Source organism: Pinus tabuliformis, chromosome 2_2 (assembly GCF_031772625.1).
Source record: "Pinus tabuliformis cultivar Carrire ecotype Pingquan chromosome 2_2, CPIR1, whole genome shotgun sequence".
NCBI lineage: Eukaryota > Viridiplantae > Streptophyta > Pinopsida > Pinales > Pinaceae > Pinus > Pinus tabuliformis.
In genome coordinates this window covers 431,688,802-431,695,518 of record NC_142300.1, presented here as the reverse complement: position 1 = coordinate 431,695,518, position 6,717 = coordinate 431,688,802, and positions in this window count along the sequence as shown.

Below are 6,717 nucleotides of genomic sequence, written 5' to 3'. Positions count from 1 at the left end.
GGTGGAAGAAGACTATAAAATGCATATACCAAAACACTGCATTTTCATTATGTGATTATGATATCTCGGTACATAAATAAATAATATTGATTGAAAATAGGGGCAACAAGCACTTTTCACCTATACATAGATTCATTAATATGAAATTAACATGTAAGGTAAGGAAGTAATATTTTTAGATTATGTTTGTGATTTTTCTGGTCAATTATACTTGTTAATGAAGTCAATCCTTTGGACCTACTAATAATTAAATTCTTCATGAAGCCCCCAAATCTTGTGCACTTTCTTCAACAATCATACCAAATTGAATCCATTATCAAGGTAAAGATAAAAAAATGGGATGGGAGGAAGATGAGGTGGACTACCTGTAAGAAACGTTCCGAATAGTGAAATGTTGATGAAGATTACTCCAAGTATATTGAAGCCTAGTAAGACCACTTCTGATATTGTGATGGGGAGGATTTTTGTAATAGAAATGGCTTAAAATCCCATTGAAAATTGGACAGGGAGGTTGTCAACTATTCTAGTTTGGGTATATAGGAACCTCGTTGTTAGCAATTTAGTTGTGAGTTCTTCTAATGGGAATTAGAAGGTGGATTGTGGCTCTAGGATAAATGGAACCCTATAAATCCTTATAATTAATGTGGAGACACTTCATAAGGTTTTCATGCAAGAGATAGTCGGTGGGGATAGAAATGTGGCAAGGGTGGTATATTCCATCTAATTAGCTCATTTTTTTTCTAATGATAACTACCATGTTGATTAAGCTTGGGTGTAAGGAATTGGTTTGATTAAAATAGAATTGTTTCTAAGACTAGCTTATCATAATGCTTTGGTGATGAATATTGGACTCATTTTTCCGCCTCAAAAGGGGGTAAAACAAAAGAAAAATAGGGTAAAGTTGGTCTTGAGGAAGATATAAGACTAGATTGGACTCTAAATATGATATCAACATACCACACATGTTGTTGCGTATGTGATTAATGTGTTTACGCCAATATTTTATGGCCATTAAGAAGGAATCCTTTCGACATGGTGGAGCCTTTTCAATTCATTATTGAATATCAATCCAATTGTAATGTGTTGATGCAAATTACAACCTTGGGAGGGTAAGAATGTTGGGTGACATAATATATTTTACTTTAAACTTCATGTATTATTAGGAATTGATGTACTTTAGTTGCATATAAGGCTCATCCTCATGTTCTTTAAGTATCATGAGGTCTCATGTCTAAAAAAATGTATAACCCTAGAGAGAAATCCATAGTTATATAATTATTATAGTCCTTACTAGTGTAGGATTAAATGGTTTTCATCCTTTTATGGAACACATTGTCAAGAATTCCATGTGTCCATATAACAGGTGGAAAGGAAGTTATTATATTCAAGTATACACAAATTGCAAAACTCTCATACTGATAATTCCACTTGTTAGTTTTGATAGAAGAGAAAATGCCTTATATATAATATTTTTTTGTCTTCAATGGATATTGATTATTGGGTCAACATTTCGACATCTTAATAAGGAAATCAAGTTGAACTTTGAAATTTTAAATTAACATATGTAAATTCAAACTAGCAATCTAACACTTCAACACCGAATAAAGAAATAATTTAATTCATAAAATGTGTGCCGTGGAATTTGTATGTGTTTGTGTGTGCTCATTCAAAATTAATTCAACTATACTTTTTTTTAACAAAATGGCACAATGTGCCCAATATACAAAATGACACCTCCTGCCCAAAAATGGAAGTATGGCATATGATCCACTATATACAAATGGCACTCATTAATCACTCATTTGCCACTACCACCCTCACCACAATCAATTGCATCCTATAGGTTGACATTTCTCCTCCTACTAGAAGAAGTATCTCAATTTTTTTTCTTTCTAGTTATGGTTCATATCTTCAAAGACTAAAAAAAGAAACAACATTCTCATAAGATTTTTTTCCACAATGAATTACCACAAATTACAAAATGATGAGTTTTATAATTCAAGCTAAGAAAATTCATTATAGATTATACTATTATTAGTGATGATATTACTCTTCTATGCAACTGTTATGTCTTCGCTATACCATCCTATAGCAGTTACAAGAATTAAAGAACATAATTTAAACAAAAAGGCTTAAAATAAGTTCCACTCATGATATATGAAAAAAATTACCAGCGAATGATCTCACCGTGAATGTCTCAATCAATAATTATATTTACTAGCAGACGAAGCACTTCATTGCACAACTTGCTCAAAGGAAACATATGATGTTACATCCACTATATATCATCATGGGATGATGGTCATGGGGTTGCATGGGGGATAGATGGAGAAACCATTGTATATGAAACAATGGTCAATACAATAGAGGGATTGATGGATGGTGTTCAAATGCAACTAATGTTAATGGATGGGCTGGAAAAGGTGATGAGGGTGGGAAAAAATAACCCCCATGAGTTGCACAAATGATAGAAGTGCCCTAGGGGATGAAAGTGATATTCAAATAATTGGGGCAAGGTGACCAAAGGCCAAACTTTCTCTATTGTTTGGGACAAATGATGTGCACATAGTGGGTGGTGGTGAAAGATATGAGGATGATACTATGGACCTATAATACATTGTGTTTACCTACATACACATTTATAATAGTTTAATTAGTTAACCAAAATTAGATAACAACATTCACATACACATAACAAGATTCATGGAAAGAGGATGATATGCCCATCTCAAATGGATGCGGCTTCTCTCTAGATGATACCGTAGTCTCTAAAAACATTAAATGAACTTTGAAATTATATACCCAAACTAAAGGCACATTCAAACTAAAAGAACCTATAATATGAACTAGGATGAATAATTTTTTTTACAAGGAATCATTTTAGTTCACCATACCTAAGTGTGTGGTACATCAAAATGGGCAAACCATAGTTATTGTCACACTAGTGGCAAAAACTAATATTGATGTATATTTTGAGGTTGGGAGTGTGTTCTGAAGGTGTAGAAATTCTAAACAACATATGATTAGATATTTAAAGAAAACACACAACGACACACACACACAATGAATAATATAGAGATGGCCAAGCTACTAACCTCCTCCATATGAGTCTCGTGTCAAATGTCCTTCAGTGGTCCATATCAAGGCTCCCCCATAGCTTGAATATTTGTGGGACTCATGCGACATTGCATGTTGCATCTTATCGAATAAATATGCTACGAGGGATGAAGGTCCAATTCCTCCACCAACATTAGTGATGGCTCACTCCTCATGTGATAAGACTACAAAATTTCTATGTTGCATGAGGTTATGACTTAAGGGAGCTATAGTTGTCTATGTTCAAATAATTCTCTTTGCCAATGGAGGGTGCTAGGTAGGGGGCCTAGTCCTTCTCCTGCAAAGATGTGGAGATAATGTTAGGTTATAACTAGCACTCTCTATCTTGTGCATATACCATACCCACCCTTGGAATTATCCAATGTCAAAGTAGTTGACATGGAGACCTAAAATGAACTCTGCCCAAAATTTCCTAATAAAATACAAAGGTAGATTCCTTTTATTATATGGGAGTTATTATATACCATAAACCACCTATTCATCCAATGGTCTAGAAAGGGCTAGAAGGTGCAACAATCCATACAAATGCAGTTCTTGTTGATTGGTGGTTGTAATTGGGTATGTGGGTTAACAAATAGAGTCATCAATTGTTGGTGGTAATGTTTAAGTCTTTAACTTCCTTTTTATTTGGATAAATTCTATAATGCTCAAATATTATAGTCCTATAATAAAAAATATTAATTAATAGGCCTTGGCCATTTGCAATGGGTTCTACAATTGTATCTAGAAGAGTGGTTAGAGACAATTGAGGGGGTCTCTCTAGTATTTCAAAGATTATATATGAGGGTCCTCATAGAACTTGCACCAATTTCATCGTTAGTGTTTGGTGGTTATGGGTTTGGGCTTGCTACAACCCTTAGGTGATGCTGGATTTGGTTTCTGAGTGGACTCAATAGTAATCAAGTGTCATACAATTCAATAAAGTAAAATATTATTTCAAAATAAATACATACTTCAAAATAAAATAAGGTAAACTAAGTACACATTTCAAATTACAATTATTTTAAATAAAATATTATCTTTCCATTTTTTATAATGTTAAAAATTAATGAAAAATAATAAAAATAATGAATTTCCAAGCATTTTGAAGCATCCAAAACAATAATATAAAACTTTAAAAACAAGATCATAATGAAGCCTTTTTGAAACCATCAAGGGAGTAGTAGCTCACAAAAAATAAAGTAGAGAGCTAAGATGTTTTATTGCATTGTAACTTACATATAAATAAAGTTTTCAATCAATTCAAAATTAAAATTTCTTAATTTTTAGTTGAACAAATAAGTATAACATTTGTATGGCCTGGAGTATGCCGTAAAACTGCTTCTGCTTGGCTAAGAGCTCGTCTTCCTCGGACGTAAGGAAACAGGTTAACGGCCCAAGACCCAGAGGCATCTGGCAGGAGTGAAAGCCTGCTCCCTTACGGACCACCAGCGGGTTATTACAGGTGGCGTGGTTTTCCTTGATAACAGTGATGAGTCAAACTGACATTCGCGGATAGCAGCCAGAGATGGCTGTCCTCACTGTTGGTTTGACACCTGAGTTTGATAGGTTTTGCCACCTTCGGGAAAAAAAAGTATAACATTTGTATTTCCTTAAAGTAGTTTACATAAAATAGTGGAATAATAATTTACCCAAGACGCACGCTCTTTTATGAAAGGTTAAGAATAATGCAAAATATAGATTGGTACACTAAATGTTTAGTGTATTTTGCAAAGAATCATGAGAGGTAAGTTGATGGGTCATTTTTTTTTTAAGTCTATTGAAATTCGCACTTGAAATGTAGGCCAAGGATTTGCACAATCTCTCCTCAAATATTCTCTTTGGTTGCTCAATTGCAATCCAAAACTTGCATGGTTCTTTCAACTCCTTGTGCAGGGAAAAACAAAGCTGCTACCACTTAAAAATTAATATAAGCAATAACAAGAAGTGCACATTGTTAACTTAGATATTCCTAAAAAAACACAAACATTTCTTTACTAACTCTACGTAAATAAATTATAACCCAGTGCAAACATGATGAAAATATGATTAATCACAAAAATACATAAACACTAAACTGATCAAATTTGTGCAATCTATAACTATGATCAACGAAACCATCTCCTACCTTCTTAAGGATTATTGAGATCAACAATTAAGCTTAAGTCTACCCTTTTCTTTAATAATGGTTAATGAACCTCTTTTGGAGTGATACAGCTATTCAACTTTGTTTATAGGCTGATGTGGTGCATGTAAAAGAAAATTACAGTTAAACTATATGATAGATAGCAATACTATGCTTTGTTCAAACTGTGGTAAGGGTTATCTATGAAATATTAATAATTTAATTATTTCATATCAATAATCTGATCATTTTAAATCATAGTAACGCCATTCGATGGATAGCAATAATCTGTTTGGTTCCCATTACTGTAAAGCGATAAATATTAATACTCTGGCGATTTTAAAACATTTCATATTAATAATCTGATAATTTTAAATTATGGTAACCTATTTGATAGATAACAATAATCTATTTTGTTACAACTTTTTTTTTTCCGAAGGTGGCAAAACCTATCAAACTCAGGTGTCAAACCAACAGTGAGGACAGCCATCTCTGGCTGCTATCCGCGAATGTTGGTTTGACTCATCACTGTTATCAAGGAAAACCACGCCACCTGTAATAACCCGCTGGTGGTCCGTAAGGGAGCAGGCTTTCACCAACTACAACGGTAAAGTCATAAATATTAATACTAGGATAATTATAAATCATTATATTCCCATATGATAGAGCAATAATCTGTTTTGTTCCAACCACTGTAAGGGTCATCTCTGAAATATGAAAAATACTAATAATCTAATCATTATAATCTGTTTTGTCCAACTGCTGTAAGGTTATCTTTGAAATATGATGATGAATATTAAGAATCTGATCATTTTAAGTCGTTATATTCCCATATGATGGACAGCAATAATATATTTGGTTCTAACTATTGTAAGGTTATTTTTTAAATGTGATACCAGATGAATATCAATAATTTCATAATTTTAGATCATTATATCCTGTACGTTAATCAGGATCACATTTATTATTTTTAATGTAAATTTTTTTTTTCACCATTTTCACTTTTACATTTTTTTCACATTTCTACCTTACAAAGACTATTAAACAAAAAAAATATTGAAAAATCATGATTCATGTGACGAGAACAAAAAATTCGAAAAACCATGATTCATGTGACCAGAACTACTAGAAGAAAAATCTTGATTCATGCGCTGAGACCCACAAAATTTATAAGCTGACCTTTTTCTGCAGTGTCCTTAGCAGCTACAAAAATCGAGGCGACAAAGGGAACTGAAGAAGTATTACCTTATATTTTTAATTAATTTTTACTGTACATATCAGACATCCTCTGAAACTAAGTAATAGTTTACTGACATATCAGACATCCGCTTAAAATTAGTAATAGTTTATTGTACATTTATTGAAAATAAGTAATATGACATTATTAAATTTCAATAAGTAATATCACATTAAATGAGTGTGGGCGGTATATATTTATAGTTTCATTTTAACGCATTAGTCTAATTAGCTTAAGTCGGAGGAATTGCCCGGAAAGT